General features: G+C 48.4%; 1 long non-coding RNA gene across 1 annotated transcript in view; it reads left to right on the top strand.

Annotated features, from left to right (window-relative positions):
- LOC123385357 overlaps positions 1-4,410 on the top strand; it is a 53,487-nt gene extending 49,077 nt beyond the window's left edge. Inside the window, exons 2-3 of the long non-coding RNA XR_006597734.1 lie at positions 870-989; positions 4,192-4,410. This is a non-coding gene — a long non-coding RNA (uncharacterized LOC123385357). The remainder of the gene's footprint in view (positions 1-869; positions 990-4,191) is intronic.
- Positions 4,411-13,116: the final 8,706 nt, after the last annotated feature.

Here is a 13,116-nt window from a genome sequence, read left to right as displayed (position 1 = left end):
GGCAGTGTTCAATTCCAATTTCCTGTCTGGCCATGGGCCATCCTGAACCAGTCCTTAATAAGGTCCACGTTTTAGATCCTACTTAAAGCCTGGGTTACACAGAGGCTACCAACAGTTTGGGAATGTATTAAAAGAAATGGAGTTTTTCTTTAATTGGCTCCTGCTGACCCTGGACTCCTGACCGTCCGCCCACCCCAGTGCTTTTGATGGCAGAGTGCACATTCCAGGAGGTGGGGGGTGCTGGGAGTTCCAGGAAAGCACAGGAATTCTCCAGGAAGGAGACACAGATTCAATCTCAAAGCTCTTCTCCGTTTATTTAATCTCTCAAGGTTTCAATCAGCCAGCCCTTGCCTAACACCACGGACCAGAGAGAAATCATATTTCCTCTTGAGTGAATCATTTATTTCACTCAGTGCAGCTGCTACCTCAGAGACTTCTCCAAAGGCAATCTTGAAGCAGCCCCACTTCTTCCCAGTCCTTTCTGTCTCATCCCTCCCTCCCTGGACCACCCCACTGGGAATTGTCTCCCTCTGTGATGTGCCTGGCATTGGGGCCGGGACGTCTGGGAGAAAGGAAGTTCCAAATCCACAGACGCTGTCTTTGGGAATCTGACACAGTGGGAGGATGACAGGTTGCAGGAAGGGGTGGCTGTTCTCTCCTTGAGAAGCATTGGAAGGAGGAGAGGTGCCCCCCCCCCCCGTCCGCCACCAGAGTCCTACTCCCTGGGTGGTTATCCCTGCTATTTTACCAAAAGACAGAAGCAAAAGAGGGAAGGGATCTAGAACTTTCCACATGCCTTGCGCAGTAATAGGGATTTTACAGAATGTTAGGTTATTTAATCTTCTCTATTATTATTCTCATTTTTCTAGTGAGGAAACCGAAGCTGCCCAGGGCCACACAGCTCGGAAGTGTTGGCACAGGATTAACGATAGTGCATGCCTGAGTCCAGTCCAAAGCCTACGGTCTTTCCACTTTACCTCATTGATCAAGTGAGTGGAGGTTTGTTAAGCGAATATTAAATATACTCACCCCAGAGGCCATGGGGCTATTTCTCCCACTGCCAGATTACACGGGGCTGGGAAACCACAGAGGAGAAGGCGTGATGCTGTTCCAGCTCACCCAGAGCCCTGGTCCCCAAATGGGTTCCTTTCCCCAGGGTGCTGGGCCCTGCCGGCTTAGAGACCTGAATACCATGGGAGAGATGTTCCAGCAGGGGGACATACACGGGGCCAGGGAGAAACATGGGGTCTGCATGCTTTATGCCTCCCCTACAAGTCCCCACAGACACATGAAGAGGCAAATGGGGCTCCTCTGGCTTGTTCCTCTCTCATCGGTACCCAAACCCAAGCTGCACACAGCAGACCAGCTATAGACGGTCTCCATTATATTTCAGAGTGCATGTATGTATGGTACTGGATTTAATTCTCACATCACCTGCATAGGTTATGCAAGGCAGGTGCTTCGCTTCCCTTTTTACCAATGTAGTGGCTCTGTGATGAGCCCCCTGGGTCCCTTTCAGGAGGGAAGGATTCATTTCCCCTCCCGCCGGCCTCTTGAGGATTGCCTCAGCTTAAGGGAGCTCCTTGCCCGAGGTCACACCCCTCCCAGAGCAGCGCACAGCCAGGGACAGATTGACACAGGGACAGACCAACGCAGACCGATTCCATTCTCATATCCCCCCATAGGGCTGGGGGAGGCTTCCATGGAGACTGCACGACTCCACTGACCCGCTCCTGCTTCCTCCCCTTCACTTCCCCAGGTATTGATCCCAAGAGCACCCCCTGAGAAACCTCCTGTCCACTAACCTCCAGCCCAGAGTCTTCCCTAGGGCACCCCCCACACTGAGGCCTAGGCGTGAGGTGATATGAGGTAACAGAAGGAGGCTCACATGGAACATCAGGAGCCTTCTCTTGTGTGTTCTGTTTTGCCACTAACAGGCTATGTGGCCTCGGAGAACCCATTTGTCTCTGGGACTCAGTTTCCCCATCTGTACCAAGAGGAGAGTTTGGCCAAGTTCTTAGATCACTTGACTTTTAAAAAAATCATTCAAGAACTGTGATTGGAGCCCACAATTCTCACGCTCCCCTGGCCCTCCCCACCAATCCTTGACTTTGTAGCCGGGATCTGGGCTTGGTCCCCAGGACTCCCAGAAAGATTGCCTCGTGAGCCCAAGCGGAGAGCTCAGGAAATGATTCTCCAAGATTTGCCACTACCCACTTTTCACCTTCTGCCACAGGAGACCCTCACCAGATTGGGAGAGCTTCATTCTTCCAGCAACTTCCACCAGCTTGGCATTTCACTCACCAAGAGGGCTGTGTCAAAGCCCGCTGCCCCCTCTGTGGCCCCCAAGCCTGGTGCCATCCTTTGTCCTATCTGACAAGGTGAAGGTGCTGGGTGCTGGGGAGAGGTGGGGTGCTGTGCTGCTTCGTGTATGGGTGCATTTACACCCAGGAGTATGGGATATAGGCACGGATATGTGTGGTAATGAGACGGCATATGCCAGGGAGCAGATCTATTCCCCGTTCCGCCATGCCCTTCTCTGTGGTGCCCTTCACCCAACCCAGCAAACTGCTCCAACTTGCAGACATTTCCAGCAGCCTGCAAAATTGGGACTGTTCCGCTTCTTGGCGTCCAGTCCCTGACATGTGCTCCCACCATGCAGGTCCCTACTTCTCTGTCACATTAAGGGCCTATGATCCCTCTCCCCCTCCCCCTTCCCTCCAGGGCCAGCTGGGCACTGGCCACCCGACCTTTAGCCCTTGGCTTGTTTTTCACAACTTGAGCGTGACCAATGGATTAGAGAATTACACATGGCTGGCAATACCCCAAAAGCCCATATTGCAAACTGACCGTGCAAAATGATCAGCCTGTGAGCAGAACATCTGTGAGCGGCTCAGGATGACGGCACCAGGCCCTTGGCAGGACTTCCTGAGAGCAGACACTGGCCCCTCTGCGGGCCTCATGTGACTCCTTGCAGCCTTTGACTCAACGATGCACAATCAAGACTTGGGGTGTTGCCAATCTTTCTCAGCACTTCTGCCCTTGGCCTCTTGGGAGATTGCAGTGGAATCCTTTAATGAGACCTGTGGTGCAAGTCCCAGGTCCCTCATCAGATATGGCAGCTTCAGAGGGCAGAACCTTATCACACTAGGGCTTGCTGGGGGAAGAGACTGTGTCTCCCCTCCTAAACTAGGGCTACCTGAGGGCAGGACTGTGTCTCCCTCTCAGACTGGGGCTCCCTGAGGGTAGGGCTGTGTCTCCCCCCTCAGACTGGGGCTCTCTGAGGGCAGGGCTGTGTCTCCCACCTCAGACCGGGGGTCCCTGAGGGCAAGGCTGTGTCTCCCCTCAGACTGGGGCTCCCTGAGGGCAGGGCTGTGTCTTCCTCTCAGACTGGGGCTCTCTGAAGGAGCGCAGTGTCCTGGGTGTGGGGGATTCTGCCGGGAATTCAGACAGGAAGAAGCCTGTGGAGGGCACGTTCTTAATTGAGATGGTCTCTGAACACTTACAAGCATGACGATATTATGAAAAGTTAGTATGGGTCCCCATGTGTTGTGTGACAAAGGGGCCTAAAGATATGTCCAGGATGGGGACGGTTAAGTAAACATTTTATCTTCAGTAAAATAGCCAAGATTCTCCACAGAAATTGATGCCTTCTGTTGACTCAGCTGGAAACAGCCAGTGAGTTCTGTGTGTGACACTCTCCCTGACCCCCAACTCCATGCACACTTCCACCTAATCCTAGGCAGCCCATTTCCTAGAACTTGGCTCCTCAAACAGTTTGCCAGAAACCCCTTGGTGGGCCATAGGCCCAAGGACACCCAGAAAACGCCTGCCATTCTTCCCAGTCACCTTCCTGCATCTCTTCTCTGGAACTCTGAGGATTTCTTCCAAAGACATTGGGCTTGTTCCCCTCTATTTCCCTAGTCTGTGCCCTCTCCACAGTGGGTCATCTGTCCTTCGCCATGCACACTGTCCTCAGTCAGGAGGAACCCTAGGGGCACAAGTCACCTGTGACGAAGCTGCTGGAGGGGATGAGCCCTTGGATCTGGCTTCATGCGTTGTACTCAGGCTGTGGGGACCGGTTCACCTCCTCGTTCCAGCCAGGTCTCACTGTCCCGGGTCAGAGCCAGCATCTTTGTCCTACTCCCTGGCTCCCAAAGAAGCAGATTCATTTGGGAGTCTGCTCTCTAGGTCTTACTCTCCATTGCATGAGGCCTCACCCCTGACACACTGAATGGAGCATGGTCACTTCCTACCCACCCCTGCATGCCTGGAAACTTCCTCGAGGTATCTTCTCCTTCCCAGGCGCCCACTTACTCCACCTCTGCAAGTAAGGCTCTCCTCAGCCTTCGTTTCTGGATCAAATCACTTTTCATCCTTTCCTGATTTCTCTCACAAGTTTTGTACAAGTCAAGGTCCCCATTAACAAATGATAAAGTCAGCTGGGGGGACTGATGAAAAAGCTACCTGTGGGGGCCTCTGGGTGGCCCAGTCAGCTAAGCAGCCGACTCTTGGTTTCACATCGGGTCATGATCTCCCGGTTCGTGGGTTCGAGCCCCACCTCGGGCTCCACAGCTAACAGCGTGGAGCCTGCTTGGGATTCTCTCTCTCCCTCTCTCTGCCCTTCTCTTGATCATGCTGTCTCTGTTGCTCTCAAAATCAATACATAAGCTTTAAAAAAAAAAATGGCTCTCTGCAGGGTTAAGGTAGGTGCAGTACCCTGGTGCTGGTGCTAGGGACAGCAGGATACAGCTACCTCCCCTGGGCCGAAAGGAGTGATGGGGCTGAGTTACTACCAGAAAGACAAAGAGCAACTCACGGAAAGGACTGTCAATAGGGTCTACAGCCTTTAGTGAGCCACCAACCATATTAACAAGGCAAGGAGGGACCCCAGGTGATAAAGATCTCACCTCTCCCTGTTCTCTGATCTCCTGCCAGTACGTCCCACTGACTGAACCCAATTAGAAAGCCAAAGGCGGGGGTGCCTGGGTGGCTCAGTCGGCTGAACCTTCGACTTTGGCTCCGGGCATGATCTCGCGGTTCATGAGTTCGAGCCCAGCATCAGGCTCTGTGCTGACAGTTCAGGAGCCTGCTTCGGTTCTGTGTCTCCCTCTCTCTCTTCCCCTCCCCCACTCATGTTCTGTCACTCTCTCTCAAAAAACACAATTTAAAAAAGCACCCAAGGCAACGTACCCCTTGATGCAGACTCTACAAGTCAGCCTCCCAGGGGCAGAGCAGGGTGGAGGGGGGCGGAGGGTAGGCCTGGACCCTTAAAGGAAGAGATCAAGGGCAGGTTAATTTCTCTCAGTCCTTTCCTAGTTTCTGGCCACAGGGATGCAGTGTGCTCTCTGGGGCCAGTCATTAAACGTATCCTTCTTTGTGTGCTGACTGTGGCAGAACCTCCCTGGTCTGCCAAGCCCTGGGGCAGGCCTCGGTGTGTCGAGAGAAGACTCCAGTTCTGCTCTCCTGGAGCACAGAGCTATTTTCCTCCCATCAGAGGGCTCCAGCTGCACGGCTTGCTAAATGAGGAGTAGAAGGGAAAATTAACTTATGGACTCAAACCTGCTGATCATAACCATCAAACCCAGATCAGCACTTGCTACACGCTTTTCCATATGTTATTTCATTTACTCATCCCGGTGACCTCAGGCTCGCCGTGTCTATCACCCTGCAGACGAAGAGAACACAGCTCAAAGGGGTGATGTGATTGGCTCATGGCCGCACAGCGAATAAACAGCAGAATCTCCCAGACCAAAGACCGCTCTCTGCTCTGCGCTGTCCCAGCCCCACCATCTGCCATTTGTGGAGCCTGCCTCACACTCTACCCCACGCTACCATGATCTGTGCTTACGCTCTACCTCTCAACCCATGGGCCGTGTGAGTGAATTGCGCCATGTGCCCCACCATGCCCAGGACACCGCACAGAGTCTGTCGGTACAGGAGAACCCAAGGTTTCGGCAACAAAGCCCCGAATACCCTCAAGCCCTTCTGAGACCACTCGGTGAAAACCTGAGTTGAACTTGCCAGGGGAAATCGGGACTCCCTGGGTTTTTTTTTTTTTTTTTTTTTAATTTAATCTAATTTATTTATTTTTTAATATTTATTTATTTTTGAGAGGGAGCAAGCATGAATGGGGGAAGGGCAGAGAGAGAGAGGAACAGAGGATCCAAAGCAGGCTCTGCGCTGATAACACGGAGCCTGATGTGGGGCTCGAACTCACAAACAGTGAGATCATGACCTGAGTCAAAGTCCGATGCTTAACCGACTGAGCCACGCCGATGCCCCAGGGACGCCCTGGTTTTTGTTGGCATAAGAGTTGGCAATGGTCAGTACAGGCTAGCATGTACTGAGCGGGCAGGCCCTGGGCATGGTGGTTTACAAAAACCTTTAAATAGTCCAGAGATCTTTCCATGCTTATTTCACAGACAAGAAAAGCAGGTTCTAAGAGATTCAGCAAGTCGCTTGAGGCCTGGCACCAAACACGTGACAGACTCAGGATTTGAACCCGTGACCCTAACCCGTTTCTCAGGCCTTGGCTCTTTCCATGCTACCAGGCCTCCCCCTGATGGTAGAGGACTCTTCCACTGAGATGAGGAAGGATTTCCAAGTGACCCATGATAACCCTTCCTTCTCTCCCACCACTCTCCCCACACATGCCCTCCTACCCCACCACCCTGTTCCTACGCCCAGTGGACTCTGCTGGGCTGAGACTTACTAGAGAAGTCACAGTAAAGTACCAAGAAGGGAACACCTCGAAGGAATTCTGCGGGAATTCCTTGAAGTATTTGCTACTTTCCCATTCTCCTCCCTTTCTCTCCGCCAGATTATCTGGTATTCTGGACACACACAAGTTCTCAGAGCCCAAGCCCCAGAGAGCAGACCCCGGGACTTGCACACATGGCTGGCTCTTCAAAAGGCACTGCTGTTCTGTCCCCGGGTGGGCAAATAAAAACAAAATGCTGCTGTTAAAAAACAAGTCCATTTCACATTTCATTTTACTTGAGAAAATGGGACTTGCTGAGGAGATGCACTGAGGTCAAGTTCCCTGGAATTTTTGTGCAGAGTCTCAGCTACTACCTGAACCAGCCAACTCCCAAGATCCCCTTGATTACTTGGCCATCACTCATTTTTCTTCCCACGCCTGGCCCGGAGCACCCACAAACATGGCCACACGTATCTGCACACTATGTCTATTTTACCTCCATGCCAGAGTCCCCAGGACACAACAGACCAATGTAGATGACTTGCTAAATCCTGGTACGTTGGCCCAGCCTCTAGACACCCATTTCTAACCACGTCTTCAAGCCTGGAGCGAGGCACAGCCATAAAAGAAGGGAAGCCATTCATTTATACCGTTCAGAATTTCAATTTTTCTGAGGTTTCCACACAATCATCTTTTATGAGCTATAGTAAAACCACATGTTTACACAGTCTCTCTCCCTAAGTCCCAAACATGTTAGCAACATTATCTTATGTAACACCTGGGGTTTCAGAAACAGGGCCCGAACAGCCAGGCATCACTTATGCAAACAGTTTTGAATCTTCCAGATGTATCCATTTCCCTTCAAGTTAGCAAAAAGCTTATTTGGAAGACATCGCCTCTCCCCCTGCCCGCCGCCCCCCAATCCCTTTCCCTCCACCTGCAGGTAATATTTGCTTCTAAAAAGAATCTCTGCCTTTGCAGTAACATGGAAGCTATTTTTCTGATTTGTTTTGCAATTCCTGATGAATATCTTTATCTACATCTCTGTTATAGAGCAGCAGGGTACTGCCAGAAATTAAATCACAAAGTCACTGCTTTTCTCCCTCCTACCCATGCTCTGATCTGGGATCTGCGGTTAACTCTTGTGTGCTTTCGTGTCCTATATGATTTTAGCTACTGGGTCCCTTCATTACTTGTACAAAGTGGTTTTTGCATCTTTTCTCATTTCCTATTGCTGCCATCCTACTCAGACTTGCAAATTCACAGTTGGCCTGTTTTACCTGGCTCCCGACAAGTTTCCTGCCTTAATATATTTGGCACATTCTAGCCTCCTAAATCTTCGGATTCTCTCCTCTGCCAAAACACTGCTATGTGTGTGTGTGTGTGTGTGTGTGTGTGTGTGTGTGTGTGTACACGCCACAGTCCCATGCAGTATCTGCCTCAAATGGGCAGTCACCTTAACCAGCCTATTTAATGCCTCTCCACTGCTCTCCATGCATTCCCTCTGCCTGGGGTTCTCTTCCGCACTCCTGAGCTCCTGGCAAACACCAACCAGTCATCCAAACTTCAGCTCAAGGTAAGAGTCTTCAGTGATGCCATCTCTGCATCTCAGTGCTTCTATCTTTGTGCCCCACTGAACTCTTACAAATATTTCCTACGACTTCTGCTTGTAAAGGTGTTTCTCCCTCTTTACATTATAAGTTCCTGGACAGCAAATATGGTGTCTTAATCATTTTTGTATCCTAGAGCCTAGTATTATACTTGCAATGTGGTAGAGACTCGATGTATGTTGAATGAGTGTATGAATGAATGAATTAAAGAAAACCCACCTCCTAACCCCTCATCTTGTTCCTTCCTCTCTTTGTCTGGCCTCATGGGCCCTAAAGCACCCCCACTGATACCGGCTCCAAGCTTATCTTGTCCCGTCCACTCCCTTCTGGACTCCAGTCCCTGCCCACACTCATGTCCTTCACATCCCTGGTCAGTGTGGCTCCCAGTGGCCCTCACATCCTCACAGTGGCTCTGTGACTCTATTGGACATCTCTTGCCTGACTGGTATATACAAGGGCTATGACTGAGGGGTCCTGCAGCAGAATCTGAGCTCTGCCATCTTCTTAGGTGGATCACACTTAGGCAAATCAGTGCCTCTACTCAAGTTTCATCATGAGTAAAATGCAAGTGATTAGATGCACTTCATGGGCTGGTATGACGACCCTAATAGATGCACATTGATTCATTCACTCATTCAACAAATATTTACTGGTCATTCATTATGTACCAGGCAGTGATGAGACAAAAACAAATCAACCAACAAACAAACAACAAGAGAACAAAAGCAAAACTTACCAAAAAAGTAACCAAAAGCCTCCTCCACAAATCTCTTCCCTCGGGGGAGATGAGGCTTACTTTCTTATTGAGCTGGCAGACATCAAGATAAATACATCACTTAGAAGGCTAGATGTGCTTGGAGACTGACAAAGCAGGGGAGGGTAGAGACTGCAATAGTCTTAGGTGGTAGCTTATTTAAAAAGTCTTTCCCTCTGCGTGGCTGAGTGGCTCAGTTGGTTAAGCATCAGACTCTTGATTTTGGCTCAGGTCATGATCTCACTGTTCGTGGGTTCAGGCCCGGCATCAGCCTCTGTGCTGACAGTGTGGAGCCTGCTTGGGAATTGCTCTCTCTCTGTCTCTGCTCCTCACCTGTGCATGCACTCTCTCTCTCTGTCTCAAAATAAATAAGTAAACTTTAAAGAAACTTAAAAAACAAAATAAAATAAAGGTCTTTGCCTCTGAATCCGAAAGGTCCTTTCTTATAACCCCTAAGAGCTCCCAAGTAATGCTTTATAATGTTAACCAGTGGGGGCAAGCTCTTAATAAAAATTAAAATAAGTTTCTTTGTGTCCTCTTCAATTTCTTTCCTAAGTGTTCTATAGTTCTCAGAGTAAAGATCTTTTACCTCTTTGATTAAATTTATTCCTAGGTATCTAATTGTTTTTTTTTTTTTAATTTTTTTTTTCAACGTTTATTTATTTTGGGGACAGAGAGAGACAGAGCATGAACGGGGGAGGGGCAGAGAGAGAGGGAGACACAGAATCGGAAACAGGCTCCAGGCTCCGAGCCATCAGCCCAGAGCCCGACGCGGGGCTAGAACTCACGGACCGCGAGATCGTGACCTGGCTGAAGTCGGACGCTTAACCGACTGCGCCACCCAGGCGCCCCGGTATCTAATTGTTTTTGATGCAATTGCAAATGAGATTGATTCCTTGATTTCTTTTTCTGTTGTTTTGTTACTGGTGTTTAGAAATGCAACCAGTTTCTGTACTTTTAATTTTATATCCTGAGACTTTGCTTAATTCATGTATTAGTTCTGGATAAAGAAGATAATGATATCTATGCACAATGGAGTATTACTCAGCCATCAAAAAGAATGCAATCTTGACATTTGCAATGATGTGGATGGAGCTAGAGTGTATTATGCTAAGCAAAATAAATCAGGCAGAGGAAGACAAATATGATATGATTTCACTCATGTATGGAATTTAAGAAACAAAACAGATGGGGGCACCTGGGTGGCTTAGTTGGTTAAGCATCCAACTTTGGCTCAGGTCATGGTCTCATGGTTTGTGGGTTCAAGCCCCTCATTGGGCTCTATGCTGACAGTTCAGAGCCTGGAGCCTGCTTCAGATTCTGTGTCTCCCTCTTTCTCTGACCCTCCCCTGCCCACAAACACACACTCTCTCTCTCTCTCTCTCTCAAAAATGAATAAACGTTAAAAAAAATTTTTTTAAAGAAACAAAACCAATGAACAGATGGGAGAGGGGGGAAGACGAGGGAAAAACCATAAGAGACTCTCACAGATAAAGAACAAACTGAATGTTGAGGGAGGAGGTGGGTGGGCGATGGGGTAGATGGGTGAAGGGTACTAAGGATTGTACCCTTAGTACAATTGTTGTGATGACCACTGAGTAGTGTATGTAAGTGATGAATCACTGAATTCTACTCCTGAAACCAATATTGTACTGCATGTTAACTAACTAGAATTTAAATAAAAACTCATGGGATGAAAAAGGAAAAAATGAGAAAATGAGGAAGCCGTGCCCTTCATCGTTCCTCACCAAATACTTTCTGGACACATCTAATACCAGCCAGGGAGAGCCATCCACGTGTAAAGTAGTGGTGATGTGAGATGGGTCAGTGAGGAAGAAGCTGAATTTGGGGAAACCAGTAGTTAGGAAGCTTATCTAAACGTCTGGGCTGATCCAGGGATGCACCTGTGGGACCCAGAGAGGGACTTGGTGAAATTACATTTCACGGGAAAGTTTGGGGACTAAATCCAAGGTCTGTCAGAGTGAAGCTGGGGATTTTACTAACTCTCATTTGATGTCGTAGTTACAGGGAGAATTCTGGATATGGCAGGTGGTAGCAGACGGTAGTAAAGGAGGAAGGGGAAGTAAGAGACCAAGCTTGGGTTTCTGGACACATCTCCTATCTGATGTGATTTTGGAGTGGTGGTGGGGGTCTGGAGCCGATGGCCAAGAAGGAACTCTTGAGACATCTTCTGTGCAAAAAGGTGGTTTTATTAAGGCAAGGGACAGGGCCTGTGGGCTAGGAAGACCTGCCCCAGGATTGTGTGTAAGTGAGTGATTATATACTTGGGAGTTGGCAGAGGTAAAGTCAAGGGGAAGTTTCGAAAACATTTTCATATAATAAAGTAGACTCTGGGGCGCCTGGGTGGCTCAGTCAGTTAAATGTCTGACTCTGGATTTTAGCTCAGGCCATGATCTCATGGTTCATGGCGGTGTGGAGTCTGCTTAGGATTCTCTCTCTCTCTTTCTCTGCCCCTCCCCTGCTTGTGTGCTCTCTCTCTCTCTCTCTCTCTCTCTCTCTCTCATTCCCTCAAAATAAATAAACTTAAAAAACAAAAGACTCCCAGGATCCTGGAGGCCTAGCTACTGTCAAACCAAAGTTGTTTTTCCTTCTAGCAAGGTGTTAACATTAAGACAGTAGGGAGTTCCTGGAGGAATGTTATACTCTGCCTGCCTCAAATATTTGTCAATGGGCTGCAGGTTATAAGGAAATTTAATTTTACCTACCATTTCCTTCTGCCTTTGTTTCCCACATCGCTATCCATGCTTTCCCTTTCTATCCCCACCCTAAGCCCTTCCCCAGAGTGTGTCTGACCCTGCCACCTGAGTCCATCCCTCACCCACCAGACTATCATGGGGACTGCAGTGCTCAGAACCCGGTCTGACCCTGCTCCTTCATTCCCTCAAAAAAGTAATTACTCCACTCCCAAGTGTGAGGTCCAGGCTTTTCAATTCTCCAGGACACACAAAAATCAGAAGAGAAAAGCTACATATGTGAATCAGTAGGATGTGACCTGTTGAAGCTGCTCCATAAAGTGGAAAGAACCAGACAGACCCAAGGTCAAATCCCAACTGTGAGATCTGTAACTCTGTGACATTGGCAAGGCTTCTCTCAATTTTCTGATTTGTAATATTAAAGGATAATTTTTTAAGTTAAAATTATGACTCTTTTAAAGATTTTATTTTATTGTATTTTATTTTATTTTAGAGACAGAAAGAGAGAACATGAGTAGGGGAGAGGGGCAGAGGGAGAAAGAATCTTAAGCAGACTCCATGCTCAGCATGGAACCTGATGCAGAGCTCCATCCCACAATCTGATCCCACAACCCTGGGATCATGACCTGAGCTGAAATCAAGAGTTGGATTCTCAACTGACTAAGCCATCCAGGTGCCCCAAAATTATGACTCTTATATACACATAAAATGACTACATGTCAAAGATTTTACTTACCTCATTAGTTAATGAGGGAACCACTAAGATATGCCAACCGGTTGAAAGGAGAAGTCAAAGAACACATGTATATGAGCAACCAGGAACACCGAAATAATTTAGAAATATCAGCAAAACTGGTCAATAACCTTTGGGTAATAATAGCTGCATCTCCATCAAATGCACTCATTTGCATTCCTAAGGCCAGGGTCATTTCCATTATCAGTTTTCTAGGATTTACAGCCTTATAAAAAAGCTCAAAGATAATGAAATGCACAGGCCCCACCGAGCCAGAGAACCTGGCATATTGTACTAGAGGAATCACCCAAGTGTAATCCTTTTATTGTTGTTGGGTTTTTTTTCTCCCATTCCCGTCTTTCACAAATTTTCCTAACAGAAATATGAGGATGTTACCTGAGCTCATATATTCGAAACTCCCATTGCAAGTCTTGGCATATCCTGGGGTGCTCCATGTTCTGGAAATTTCCTTCCCTGTCTTTCCATCTAATAAAATCACAGGGAGAGATTTTCTTTGAGGCAAACACTGCTAGAGAAATGTGGAACAAGTGCTCCAGGATTCAGAGGTGAGATTTTTCACATCTGGCTGAGAAAGTCTTTCT

This window comes from Felis catus, chromosome B2 (assembly GCF_018350175.1).
Source record: "Felis catus isolate Fca126 chromosome B2, F.catus_Fca126_mat1.0, whole genome shotgun sequence".
NCBI classification, from domain to species: Eukaryota; Metazoa; Chordata; class Mammalia; order Carnivora; family Felidae; genus Felis; species Felis catus.
The sequence above is the reverse complement of the archived record's forward strand: the minus strand, read 5'-3'. Positions and strand labels throughout refer to the sequence as shown.